The 15,282-nt window shown below is 36.1% G+C and overlaps 1 long non-coding RNA gene across 1 annotated transcript in view; it reads left to right on the top strand.

Moving 5' to 3' along the window:
* The first annotated feature begins 10,020 nt into the window (after positions 1–10,020).
* The window catches only part of LOC131381524 (uncharacterized), a 28,471-nt gene continuing 23,209 nt past the window's right edge, over positions 10,021–15,282 (top strand). The window contains exon 1 of the long non-coding RNA XR_009210335.1: positions 10,021–10,141. This is a non-coding gene — a long non-coding RNA (uncharacterized LOC131381524). The remainder of the gene's footprint in view (positions 10,142–15,282) is intronic.

The raw sequence follows: 15,282 nt of genomic DNA, 5'->3' as shown, positions 1-15,282 counted from the left end.
GGGAACCCCAAGACTTGGAATACAGGTTGGAAAATGAACAATAAAAACTGTAGCAGCATAAAATTACTTGTGTTACTTTCATTCAAATTTTTGGCATGAAAAATATCTATTTTAAGAGTAAGTTTATAATTGAAAAAAATTACTTAAAATGTCCTTCCTACAGTAAACTTGTTGACACGAGTGAAGTTTACCCTGCAGCCATCTTTTCTTGTCTTTGCCTTCCCTTTATAAGTAAATATAGTTTCTAGTGGAAAAGGCAGTGTCTTTTCTGCAGCTGTGTCATCTACTTTAAATTCCTTGAGTCTTAGTCACACTTCTAAAGTTATGTGATGTTCTCTTTCTCCTTACTATAATTCATTGTATCTCTTATTCTCTTTTCATTCAATTCCTTCTGAGACAAGCATTACTTTCCTGGTTTTAGCTTAAGTGTTCTTCTTTATCTTCTTGCATGTTGTACATTTCAATGTCTGGATAGAAAAACTTACTTCTTTTGTAAAAATCTTCAGTTCAATGAAATGAAGATGGTCATAGATAAAGTACTAAAAAAGGTGCGCAAATAAAGAAAAATATACTTAGATGGCCTTGAGGGCACATCCCTGTGTTTAGTTTTTAATTTGATGTCAACTGAGAATGTGATGAGTCCTTTGGAAGTTTGGCTTATGCTTTTTGCTTTATGAACTGGTAATGAAGAGCTACTTAGAAGAAAATCAAATTACTGTAGTAAAAGCTGTTGAAGTTTTTAAAGGGCATCAAGCCTTAACAATACGTATTCTAAGATGTCTGTTATTAAAGGGCATCTAGTTTTCCATGGTTATAACAACTTTGGGAAAATATTTTCTCCAGCTAAAAATCAATTACAATGTGCTGAAACGTTGAGATAATTTTCTCAAAAATTTTTAAATTTTGTCTGTGTATTTCTCTATTTAGTGAGAACTCTAGGTTGATGATTTCAAACCTCATTAAGCTTTGATGTCTTATCATTGTTGGATTTTTGTCACATTCTTCATTACCTCAGTAATCAAGAGTATATGATATTTTAAGTAAGTTTTTGAGAATTTTATAAAAATTATGGCAAGAACACTCTTTCTTGTATGTGTCAAATTTGAGGTTGAAAATGTTATTCTAGACTATGTAGAATGAGGGCTGTTTTTTTGCAATGTATAAGTCCTCCATTTTATGTTTTCTGAGATACTTAAATGCAGTTAAATTTGGTTTTCTAAATTAGGTCTTTTTGTTTCTATTTTGGATTTTCTATTGTGGCTTGTTTTCTTTTTAAATTCAGAAGCCACATGAGAGTACAGAATTATACTAGAATGAGAATATGTTTAATAAAGATGGGATCTGTCAATTGGCAACATGAGAAAACTTTCAACACTTAAAAGTTGGATCTTTCTGGAGCTGAGGTGGAGCTTATATTTATCTGAATATATATAGTACACTGTATAAATAGTAAACAAGTGTATTCGTGAGATTCTGGATTCTGGAGATCAAATTAAAAATTGCGGCAAATATAAGTTCCGACAGGAGTAGCTGTGAAAATTTAGGGCAAGAAACATTGATTTGATGCTTCTAAGAGACAGGTATAAGTAAGAAAATCTGAATACATTGAACATCGGCAAAAATTCAGTGTGAATAGAAACACATACAGGTGATAGTCTCTACCAAATGTAAGAATGACGTCAGGCTGCTAACCATTAAATTTTTTTTCTTAAATATGAGCTATTTTAAAGATAGCTTTCTTGAGATATAACCTACATAAAATAAATAACATTTACTTAAATTGTACAATTCGATGGGTTCTGACATCATGTATACACCTGTGAAACCATCGCCACGATGAAAACAATGAAGATGGCTATAAGTCAGAAGTTCCCACTGCGATCATTTGTAACTTCTCTTTCCCTGCTTCCACCCCTCCACCCCATACATACAAGCAATTTCTGATCTGTTTTCTGTCACTGGAAATTTTTATGCATTTTTCAAGACTGTTATATAAATAGTAAAAATATATTTTTACTTTTATTGCAAAGTTGTATTCCATTATATGAATATTGCAAAATTTTAAAAGTCATTTGATACACATTTGGGTTGTTTCCAGTTTTTGCTGTTCTACGTAAAGCTGCTATGAACGTTCACATATGAGTCTTTGTGTGGACATATGCTTTTATTTCTCTACAGAAAATACCTAGGTATAGAATGGTCAGGCTGTGTGATAGGTGTATGTCTGACTTTAAAATACTGCCAAACTGTTTTCCAAAGGGACAAAACATTTACTTTCTGACCAACAGCTCTTGGAGTTAAAGCTGTTCTACATCCTCATCAACGCTTGGGCTGGTTGGTCTTTTTCATTTTATCCATTTTACTAGGAGGATAGTGCTATCTCCTTGCAATTTTAATGTGCATTTCTCTAACGACTAATAATTTGGGGCATCCTTTTATGTGCTTATTTGCCATCTGCATATCTTCTTTGGTGAAGCCCATGCTTTTTCTTTTTTATGTGTCAAATTTAAGAAATGTTTGCCAAACTGAGTATTACTAAGATTTCTTCCTAAGTTTTCTTCTCAAAATGCTATTGTTCTGTATCTTATACTTAATTCTAAGATCTGTCATCAGTAATCTTTTTATGTGGTGTGAGAAGAGATATGAGGTTAACTTTTATTTTTTTAGACGTACAGGTGGCCCCTTCTCCCAACGCTATTTAAGTGATTATCTTGTCCTCATTGAACTGCCTTGGAGCCTTTGTTGAAAATTAATTGCTCATATATGTAGGTGTACATTTTTGTACACTATTTTGTTCCATTGATCTTTATGTCTGTCTCTATATCAATTAACATTGTTTTGAAACCAGTAGATTTATAATCTTGAAATCAGGTAGTGTTAGTTTTCCAATATTTTTCTTCTTTTTAAAAGTTGTTTTAACAATTCTAGGTCTTTTGCAATTTCGTGCAAATTATTAAATTAGTTTATTTCCACAAAACCGCTTGCTGGGATTGCACTGAATCTAAAGACCAACTTGGAAAGAAATGATATCCTACTAATAACACATTTTCTGATTCATGAATACACTTATTAATACATATCTACATTTATTTAGGCTTTCTTTAGTTTCAGATGACTTGTAGCTTTTGATTTTATAAATTTTTTTTTTATTATTATACTTTAAGTTTTAGGGTACATGTGTACAATGTGCAGGTTTGTTACATATGTATCCATGTGCCGTGTTGATATGCTGCACCCATTAACTCCTCAGTTAGCATTAGGTATATCTCCTAATGCTATCCCTCCCCCCTCCCCCAACCCCACAAAAGTCCCTGGAGTGTGATGTTCCCCTTCCTGGGTCCATGTATTCTCATTGTTCAATTCCCACCTATGAGTGAGAACATATGGTGTTTGGTTTTTTGTCCTTGCGATAGTTTACTGAGAATGATGATTTCCAGTTTCATCCGTGTCCCTACAAAGGACATGAACTCATCATTTTTTGTGGCTGCATAGTATTCCATGGTGTATATGTGCCACATTTTCTTAATCCAGTCTATCGTTGTAGGACATTTGGGTTGGTTCCAAGTCTTTGCTATTGTGAATAGTGCCGCAATAAACATACGTGTGCATCATGTGTCTTTATAGCAGCATGATTTATAGTCCTTTGGGTATATACCCAGTAATGGGATGGCTGGGTCCAATGGTATTTCTAGATCTAGATCCCTGAGGAATCGCCACAGTGACTTCCACAATGGTTGAGCTAGTTTACAGTCCCACCAACAGTGTAAAAGTGTTCCTATTTCTCCACATCCTCTCCAGCACCTGTTGTTTCTTGACTTTTTAATGATTGCCATTCTAACTGGTGTGAGATGATATCTCATTGTGGTTTTGATTTGCATTTCTCTGACGGCCAGTGATGATGAGCGTTTTTTTCATGTGTTTTTTTGGCTGCATAAATGTCTTCTTTTGAGAAGTGTCTGTTCATGTCCTTTGCCCACTTTTTGATGGGGTTGTTTGTTTTTTTCTTGTAAATTTGTTGGAGTTCATTGTAGATTCTGGATATTAGCCCTTTGTCAGATGAGTAGGTTGTGAAAATTTTCTCCCATTTTGTAGGTTGCCTGATTTTATAAAATTTATTGGGCATTCTATTTTTTGATGCTGTTAATTTTTTTTAAATTTTACCGTCCAATTTTTTGTTGCTATCATATAGAAATACAATTGACTTTTTGTATTGGCTTTGAATACTGAGATTTTCCCAATCTCATTTATTAGCTCTTGTGGCTTTTTTTTGTAGATTACTCAGAATTTTCTTTTAATTTTTTTTTTTTTAAGACAGAGTTTTGCTCTTGTTGCCCAGGCTGGCGTGCAATGGCATGATCTTGGCTCACTGCAACCTCCGCCTCCTGGGTTCAAGTGATTCCCCTGCCTCAGCCTCCCAAGTAGCTGGGATTACAGGTGCGTGCCACCATGACTGGCTAATTTTCATATTTTTAGTTGAGACAGGGTTTCACCATCTTGTTCAGGCTGGTCTCGAACTCCTGACCTTGTGATCTGTCCGCCTCTACCTCCCAAAGTGCTGGGATTATAGGTGTGAGCCACCGAGCCAGGCCGGTTACTCAGAATTTTCTATATAGACAATCATATCATCTGCAAATACATGTTTTAATTTTTCCTTTCTTATTTAAATACTTTCCCTTGTCTTACTGTACTGGCTAGAACTCTTAATGCAAGTGGTGAGAGCAAACAGTTTGCCTTGTTCCTCATCTTGGGGGAAATCATTAGGACTTTTTAGGTATGATGTTAGCTATAAGTTTTTCATAGATGCCTTTTTCCTCTGGTTGAGGAAATTTCTTTCTATTTCTACTTAGCTGAGAGTTTTTTCATTAGAAATGAATGTAGAATTTTGGCAAATGCTTTTTATGGATCTATTAAGATCACCATATGGTTTCCATTTTTGGTCTGTTAATGCAGTGAATTTTATTGATTGATTTTCAAAAGTTAAAACAACCTTTCATTTCCTGGAAAATTCCTACTTGGTCATGGATATGGTTTGCCTGTGTCCCCACCCAAATCTCAACTTGAATTGTATCTCCCAGAATTCCCACGTCTTGTGGGAGGCATGCAGAGAGAGGTAATTGAATCACGGGGGCTGGTCTTTCCCATGCTATTCTCATGATAGTGAATTAAGCCTCATGAAATCTGATGGGTTCATCAAGGGTTTCTGGTTTTACTTCTTCCTCATTTTTCTCTTGCTGCTGCCATATAAGAAGTTTCCTTCACCTCTCACCATGATTCTGAGGCCTCCTCAGCCACGTGGAACTCTAAGTTCAATTGGATCTTTTTTTTCTTCCCAGTCTTGGGTATGCTTTATCAGCAGTGTGAAAACAAACTAATACAGTCATAATGTGCTATTTGTTTTATATATTTTGGGATTTAATTGGGCTAAAATTTTGTTAGTAATTTTTACAACTATGTTCATGAGGAATAGATCTATAGTTTTTTTTTTCTTTGAATGTCTTTGTCTAGTTTGGATATCAATATAATGCTGGTCTCGCATGATGAAGTGAGAAGTGTTTCCTCTGCTTTATTTTTCTGATAGGTATTATGCAGAATTGGTATTTGTTCTTTGCTAAATATTTTACAGAATTCGGCAGGGAAGCCATCTTGGCCTGGGGTTTTATTTCTGGGAGAATTTTTAGCTAAAAATTTGATTTCTTTAATAAAAATAGGGTTTTTGTGTTGTTTGTTATTTCCTTTTATCCTTCTTACATCTATAGGATCTGTAATGATGGTTTTTTTTCTAGTTATGGTATAATTATTCATATCTTATATGGATAAATATTGGTAACTTCTATCTTCTCTGTCTCTGCCTCTCTGTCTGTCTTTCTTCCCAAATCAGTATGGGTTGAAATTTACTAGTTTTATTGATCTTGTCAAAGAACTGGCTTTTGGTTTCATTGGTTTGGCTATTTATTTTTTCCCTTATTCATTAACTTCCACTCTTTATTATTTCTATTTTTCTACTTACTTCTACTTATGTCCTCTTTTTCTAATTTCTTCAGATAAATTTGTGGTTAATAATTTAATATTTACTTCTTTTCTAATATAGGTCTTAATTTTTCTTTGAGCATGTTTTATTTGTATTCTACACATTCCAATTCTTTGTATTTTCATTTTCATTCAGTTAAGAGTTGGTAATTTTGTGTTTGATTTATTCTTTGACAGATATGTTATTTAAGAGGGTATATTTTATTCCAAAATATTTTGGGGTTTTCCAGATTTCTTTTTGCTATTAGTTTTCCATTTAATTACTTCTTTGTCATAAAATATTTGTCTAATTTATACCTTTTTAACTTATTGAGACTTGTTTTATGGTTTAACTTGTGACCTCTCTTGGTAAGTGCTCTGTGTTTTAAAATATTCTGCTGGTTTCAGTTGAAGGGTTTTATAAATAGCAACTTTAGAATCAACAATTGGTTGATAGGGTTGTTCATTTCTTCTATATCATTACTGACTTCTATCCACCTGTTCCATAGATCACTGAGAGAGGTGTGTTGAAATCCTTGACTATAGGCCGGGCACGGTGGCTCATGCCTGTAATCCCAGCACTTTGGGAGGCTGAGGCGGGCAGATCACAAGGTCAGGAGATCGAGACCATCCTGGCTAACACGGTGAAACCCCGTCTCTATTAAAAATAAAAATTAGCCGGGCATGGTGGCGGGCGCCTGTAGTTCCAGCTGCTCGGGAGTCTGAGGCAGGAGAATGGCCTGAACCCAGGAGATGGAGGTTGCAGTGAGCCGAGATCGTGCCACTGCATTCCAGCCTGGGCGACAGAGCAAGACTCCGTGTCAAAAAAAAAAAAAAAAAAGAAAAATTCTTGATTATAATATGTATTCATCTATTTCACCTTGAAGTTCTATCAGTTTTTGCTTCAAGTGTCTTGAACCTTTGATATTAGCTGTATAAATGTTTAGAGTTAGTGTGTCTTCCTGTTAAAGTTTCCTTTTATCCCTGTTAATAGCCTCTCCTCAGTGATATTGTTACTTGTGTAGTTTAGATTCTTAATATCCTTTCCTTTGCTTACTTATGGCCATTATCTGCTTTTTCTATTTTAGTGTTTCTTCTTCTAATTAATCCTTTTTGTTATTTCCAGAGTTATTTTTTTTAACACACAGTTTTGCTCATGTAGTCATTTGCCTACAAAATACAATCTAGATCCCTTAAAAAGACAGTCATGGCCGTTCACAATCTACTCTATCCTACTTTATATCACTCTAAGTATAGAGTGGAAGCTGAGAGTATGACTGAAAGTTTGTAAATCCTGATTCCATCACTTATGAGCTGTTTGGCTAGTTCAAGTTAATTAAACTCCCTATGCCTCAGTTGATCCATGCAAAAACAGAAATAATAAGAACAATACCTAACCAATAGAATGGTTTTAACAGAAGAGTTCATTCATTTTAAGTTCCTAGAACAGTGTCTAGTACACTATCAACAACAAATGTGGCTTTAGCTCTCATTATTATTTTCTGGATACTTCCTTTCTTGTGATATCCTTTTTCTATTCTTGCTGTACTTGACAATGGTTTGTATACTCCCAGGGCTCTTCTTTGTTCATTGTCTTTTAGTGATTTGTATCCTGGACATTTTACTATTAGTATGTTAGGACACACTGGGTCCTATTTAAATTTTTTATTTTAGCAGACATGCTTAGTTTTAGCATACAGATCTTGGCCATCTTTTGTAGACAGTGGTTCCAATGAAAATTTAATTATCAGAGCCTTTGGGGTGTTATTTTGGTCTGCTTAATTTACCTGAGACTCCTACTGTTTCCTACTAGTTCCATCTGAGGGGGCAGAAGGAGCATCCCTTGGTCAGGCTGCCTGGAACCTATAAGTTGGGGAGGGAAGTTTCATTTCCACCAAAAAGAAGAAGCTTCCCATATGGGCACATCCACCCTGTGTCTCTTATTGTGGGAGGAGGCCTCTGGGGACAAAGAGGCTTCTGGGCTAGCCAATTCTGTGGCAGGATTCCCCCTTGTCAGTTTCAGTAGTGTTTCTAGGTAGGGAAATGTGTGTGTGTAGATTGGACAGAGAATGCTTCCTCTGGCTCCTCATTGTCACTGGGGCTTCTGATTGATCTGCACTGCTGGGGTTGGGGTGGGGCCTGCAGGACTTGCCTGGTCTTGTGGGTAGAACTCTTTTTCCATCCAGGGGAGGAAGGACCCTACCTGGGCTGCCTTCTGTTGCTGTGTGGGAAGTTGGGAAACATTGGGCTTGCATCACATCACCTTCTTCAGTTGGGTGGGGGTAAGAGATGCTCTGCCACTGTGTTTTTCCTTTAGTCCTGGGGTGGCTAACCAGTTTGCCTTTCACTCTCTACCTTTCAAAGTTATCTTTTGGTTGTTTCATTTTATTTCCAGTGTTTATAGTTGTACTTAGCATGGTAAAACAGAGAGAAATCTTGTTAGAACTAAAAGTCTTGTTTTTCTTATTTTAAATGCTTTTGTCAACATTATCTCCAACTTATGTGATCCCATTTATCCTTCGACTCTTAGTTCAGCCAGTATCTTCTCTATGAGAACCACCTTGAATCAAGTAGCCACCTTCTCTGACATGGACTCATTGTCAATAAAAATAATACAAATAAAAAATAGAGTAGAATAACTATTACATAGCATTACATTGTGTTAGGTATAAGTAATTTAGAGATGATTTAAAGTATAGGGGAGGATGTGCCTAGGTTATATGCAAATACTACACTATTTTATTTAAGGGACTTGAGCATTCATGGATTTTCATATCCATGGGGTTCTGGAACCAATCTCCCAAGGATACTGCGGGATGACTGTATTCAGTAGGCAGTTAAAAATGTCTTCTGTGGTTTAAGTAACACATAAATAAATGTTCCATATTAGGGATAACAGTCACATTTAGGTCTAAGCAGGTGTCAACAATTTTAGTTGTAATAGTAAAGACAGATGTTAGGTGTCTCTGGAATAATAACCATTAAGGAATCATTTTCAAGTGAGAGATAATTAATATATCTATATGGTAAGGAAAAGATATTTGTAGGTAGGAATACATTAAAGCTGTATTAGAGGGCACAGTAAAAGAGAAAGGGAACATAATAAAAATGAAAACAAAATTATATCGGAAGGTATAATGAAGGAGAATAGCTGAGGGAATTGTATTCAGAGCACCTGATTAGTGTAAAGCAGGATTTCTTCCCTTATGACAAGAATAAATATGGGTAAGTATAGATTTGGGGGAGGAAGGAGTTAAAGCTGTAGACCTATGATTCATTGCTGCCCTGATTACCAAGACTCACGCTTTTGAGGGAAAGCAAAGAAGGCCCTTGAGCCAGTCAAATCTCCATGTAAACTATATTTTGGGTAAATAGACTAACATTTGTTAGGAGAAGAGTTCTTACCTATGGAATGTCCTTTAGAGGTTGTCTCTGACTTCAGATTACTTATAATAAATGCATCTATAGTTTACGGATTTGTAAGGCATGAAAAGTATCGCATATGTTCGACAACTCTCTGAGGGCATAAAATAGAAATGGTTTGTAATCATACTCCCCCGTATGTGGAAAGTGACCACCAAACCTCACTTAGAGACCTCATCTATTCTTCTCGGCCAGATGACTCCTGTCCAATGTGGAAAGAAAGGACCTGAGAAATCACGCAGGATGTTCTTGATTTCTCCCTTTGTCTGAGAAATCACGCAGGGTGTTCTTGATTTCTCCCTTTGTCTGAGAAATCATGCAGGATGTTCTTGATTTCTCCCTTTGTCTGAGAGATCACGCAGGATATTCTTGATTTCTCCCTTTGTGCCTCTTGATTGCCTATGTGCTTGACATTGTTAATAAAACTTGCTGCTAGGTAAAGTCTCTGATATGTGTGGTTCTGATTTGGTAATTTGATACTCATTGTGGTGCTCAGATGTTAATTGGGCGGAATAGGATAGGGTATTTTAATTTGGTGTGTTGGAATACATATATTTTCTCCACAGATTGTGAAAACCGTGCCCTCAGCTAAGAGAAGGGGATTGGAGGTGGGACTTAAATCGAATGTTAAAGACTTTGACTAGTGTGCATTGTGAAATGGGAAAGAAGAAAATGTATAATGATTGCAAAGAGACATTCAGCTGTAGCTAAGGTAAGGTCAATGTGATAACTAAATGGAACAGCTGGGTTGTGCGAATAGAAGCAGGTTATCTAGAGTGTGAGGGAGGTGGCTATCCTGCCCCACTCTGTACTAGAATGTTCATTTCTTCTGGACTGTAATAGTCTAACTAGAAAACATTCATGGGAGACCAAGAAGATGTTAAGAACTTGACTCAATATTATGTCACATATTGGACAGTGGAAAGATTGGCAACATTTGGTTGAGAGAAAGGAAAACAGAACAGGCCTCAGGTGATTGAACATGAACCAATGATTGGAAATTGTGCAGAACCATTTTTTGACTATATAATGAAGCATTTTAAAAAGCTGCCTAAAGATAGAAAGTGCAGCCTTAAGCTAGATATTCTACCACCTCTGGAGATTTTTAGTGCAGCAGAGCTGGTGAGGCTGGAGAATGTGTATCAAAAGTACAAATTTTCAGTTAGACAGGAGGAATAGGTTCAGGTGATTACATAGCATGGTGACTATAGTTAATAATAATGTACTCTATATTTAAAAATGGCTAAAAAATAGATTTTAAATGTTCTCACCAGAAATAAATCATACATATTTGAGATAATAGATATGTAAATTAGCCTGATTTGGTCATTTCACAATGCATGCATGTACCAAAATATTACCTTGTGCTCCATAAAGATGCAAAATTATTTGTCAATTAAAAATAAGGTAAATCTTTAAAAATAAAAACAAAACGAAAACAAAATCTGCCACATAGCAAGATTTGGGACCACTGAGCTGGTTCATGTAGTGAATATTTGAACATCTGGTGGCTGAATTAGATGATAGCTCATATTCTTTTCAAGCTGATACTGTGTGTCTGCAGTTGACCACATACTGAAGATCAACAGCAGTAGTTTTCAATGAGTGCTGTCTGCTTCTTACAGCTTTATGAACAGCTGGCCTCTGGATGATTAGTTTATTTTCTATGGCTGCCCAGTACTGGATGTGGCCACTGCTTGTGAAATATGACTCATTTATTGGATCTTAATCAGACGGTAGGAAGCCTGACACAAGTGAGCTGTCTAGATACTCATCAGTACCGAGCTGTGTCTGAAGTGCTTGAGTGAGAAATATTAGCAGAAGTGTACTTCAAGGCTGAGTTATTGCACCCGTGTCTGATAAGCTCACTTGGGAATTCTAATTCTGAAGGGCTTCAACACTGGCAGAGTTGAGCATGTCATGAGCCCTTGTCTGATTTTCTTAATTGTCTTTACTGACCATTATGTTAATATTTACAATTCTAGTTATAGAATCCAATGTAGTGGCTAAATATTCTCCTGACAATATCCATAAGAAGGAAAAGTTACTGATGACACTTCTCTGTATAAAGTACATTTATAACAGAACCAGGGACAATACCTCCAGAGAGGAGAGGTCAAGAATTTTATCCTGTGGAGTCCTATCAGACTTCAGTTTATTTTTGTAACCAAAAAATTAATGGTCCCAGCTCCTCTGGGATTTCATGGGCCAAATTTGGCTATATATATATATATTTATATATATATAAAATCCACCTGCATTGGCCTCCCAAAGTGTTGGGGTTACAGATGTGGGCCACTGAGCCCGGGCCAAGAAATCTAGTTTCAATTTCCTCAGCAGATACTGATGTGTAGCCCCTGTGAAGCTTAAATACTTCAGAATTTTATTTCAAATAAGGAAGAATATTTGATTTGGGTCTGTAGATTAAATTGCCCCCTTTAAATAAGGGAAGAGTGATATATTCAGAAAGAACCGTGATAAAATTCCTTTGTACTAATCTTGGCGATGGAAGTTCAGTTTGAAACTAAGACTCATCTTAAGAGCAGGGTTTCTCAAACCTAGCATTACTGACATTTGGGGCTGGACAATTCTTTGTTGTGGAGGGGTGATCTGGTGCATTGTAAATGTTTAGTGGCATCTCAGGCCTCTATCCACTGGATGACAGTAGAACCCACCACCTAATTTTTACAAGCAAAAATATCTCTAGATTTGCCAAATGTCCTTGGGGGAAAAATCACACTCATTTGAGTACCACTGCTCTAGAGAAACGCTACAGCGTTGATTGTAATTTAATAAAACTTTAACAATCTTTGTACTGAAAATTAAAAAAAAAAACTGTAGTAATCATCTGGTCTTTTAGCTTGTTACCCCTTTAGATAGTTCCAGGACATTATATAGACTGTGAAGCTTGACCTTGGTGGGATATAAATGCTTTCCAAATACAGAAAAGAAGTAGATAGGATGTAGTTTCCTGAATATAAAAAATCTGCGAGGTGTCACAGGAATGTGGCCTGGATACGGCAACTTTGACTAATTCATCATGATTCTATAGAAAGACAAAATTTTGCTGTTGGCTTAACTCTTTTTTAATTATGCAAAAACTTTAATATTTGTATTGATCCTATGGGAATGGCCTTCAGACACAATTAAATAAACATATCTTCAGCCAACCAGAGATTGTTATTAGAGGTTTATCTTTTTATTGGTTAACTTATAGTTGTAATAAAAATGTGTAATTGGTATAACAGTAATGTTTAAGAAATGTTCAGTAATTCACTTATTTTGTCTTTGTTTAAGGCTTTACAACAAATGGTAAAGTTTGTGTCAGGGGTTGTCATTTACACGAACTTAAATGATACAATATCATTTTACTCAGAGTTAGCAAAATGTGAGCTTTAAGGATACAGTCCCCAAGACTGTCCTTACTTCTGACACCAATTGCATCTTTGGGGAACTCCTAAAACCACCCTCAGTTTTGAATTCACCAGAATTACTCACGGAACTCATTGAAAGCTATTATACTCATGATTATGGATTATTACAGATAAAGGACACAAATGAAATTCAGCCAAAGGAAGAGACAAATAGGGCAAAATCTGGGACAGTTATAGATGTGAAACTTCTGGTGTCTTCAGGATGTGTTACTCTCTTAGCATTGATGTGTGACTTATGCACAGAGTACTGTTAACCAGGGAAGCCCACCCAAGCCTTAGTGTTCAGAGTTTTTACTAGGGCTTCATTACATAGGCATGACTGATTGATTCATTGCCCTTGTGTTTAATTTCAGTTGCCAGGTTGACAGATGCATGACCCAAATTTCACACTCCAAAGACAACCACATTTTAGGGAGTAAAATTCAGGGTGTGGCCAGCCCCTACCCCAAGCAAAGATACTTCTCTCAGTTATGACATATATTACAACCCAAAAATTGAAGGCAAAAGCCAGGCCTTTCCTTGGGCAAGGTCGAATTCTTTACTGCAGATTTGAGCAATACAAACTTATTTATAGAGCCTAAGTATGATACATATGTATGTAATTTTTAAGAATTCATTATGCTTCTGATATTTCCACACATACTATTCTTGAAATCCTACATCTATTTATAAGATAAGCCATAGTATTAGAGGCCACAAGTATAACAATCTTATTTCGTGTTGTACAAGTTGAATATCCTTTATCTGAAACGCTTGGGACCAGAAGTGTTTTGGGTTTCAGATTTTTTTCAGGTTGTTTTCAGATTTTGTAATATTTGCATATAAATAATGAGTATCTTGAAGATGAGACCCAAGTCTAAACAGTCAATTCATTTACATTTTATATGCACCTTGTATACATAGCTTGAACGTAATTTGATATAATATTTTTAATAATTTTGTGCATGAAAGAAGTTTTGACTGTATTTTAAATGTGATCCCTCACATGAGGTCATGTGTAGAAATTTCCGCTTGTGGTGTCATGTCACTACTCAAAAGGTTGCAGATTTTGAAGCATTTCAGATATTACATTTTCAGATTACATGTGCTCAACTAGCATTATTATTACTATTTTTTAAAATGTAAACTTAAATCAGCGTCTGTGTTTAAATAGTGGTAGAATGTCTCCCATTATTACGATGAGTTGTCAGACCAGTTTTCCATTTTACAAGACCAATGTTTCACATAAATTATATTCATCTTAGTTTTAAAATATTTAAATTTAACATAAAACTTTATCAGAAATACCCATGATCAAAATCACACAGCTAGTAACAGATGAGCCAGAATTTGAACTTAGCTTTTTAAGTTCCATGGATTCTTCTGATCTCAAAGCTGTACAAACATCATGAAAGGCATTATTCACAAGACCCTGGAATCAGCTGAGAACACATGACCAGCCTTTGGAAAATATTGCCAGTGATTTGTTGGGACTCAATAGATGCTTAGAAAGGCTTCTGTTAGCCTGACATGATAAAGACAATTAAGAAGCATTTTGTTTATGTGCCTAAAATGAATGTCCATACGACAAATCAGAAAATTTGTTTTGGCTAGTGCCCAGGCCTACATAGTTTTGGTTTGTGATTGTATTTGTCATTGGACAGACTGGTTTTGTCTTCTCAGGGACTGAATAAAATTTGGGTCATGATGGTACCTTTACAAAGCAGCACAATCTTACTGACTTCTTAACTGCTAAAGATGTGTTTCTATGCCTCCCCTGAATCTTGGACACTATAGTGTTAGGGTAATTATCCTAGTTTACATCACTATTACAGCACATTCCTTCTGAATCTAAAGTTATTGTGACCTAGAGAATCACTCGTGACTTTCTATTTTAAAACTTGGTCCTGGCCAGGCACGGTGGCTCAAGTAATCCCAGCACTTTCGGAGGCCGAGGTGGGCAGATCATGAGGTCAGGAGTTCAAGACCAGCCTGGCCAACATAATAAAACCCCATCTCTACTAAAAATACAAAAATTAGCCAGGAATAGTGGCGCGTGTCTCTAGTCCCAGCTACTTCGGAGGCTAAGGCAGGAGAATCGCTTGATCCTGGGAGGCGGAGGTTGCAGTGAGTAGAGATTGTGCCACTGCACTTCAGCTTAGGCAACAGAGTGAGACTTTGTCTGAAAAAACAACAACAAAAAACTTGGTCTTAATATTTGCACAGAAACAAACTTTGTCTATTACTTGTCAGACCAAAATTCATGTCATTTTCCAAGACCATTGTCCTCCTCTGCTATCCCACTTAAACTGATTGCTATCTTCTTCTGCGGTTTGTAGTTAAAATTATTAAAAATTTTCTGGGCTGTTGGTTCTAGTAGCTATTGAGTGACTCAGATAGTTTTAATACATTCACAAACAAAGTTTAATGGGCAGATAGC

Source organism: Hylobates moloch, unplaced genomic scaffold, assembly GCF_009828535.3.
Source record: "Hylobates moloch isolate HMO894 unplaced genomic scaffold, HMol_V3 SCAFFOLD_16, whole genome shotgun sequence".
Lineage (NCBI taxonomy): Eukaryota > Metazoa > Chordata > Mammalia > Primates > Hylobatidae > Hylobates > Hylobates moloch.
The sequence above is the reverse complement of the archived record's forward strand: the minus strand, read 5'-3'. Positions and strand labels throughout refer to the sequence as shown.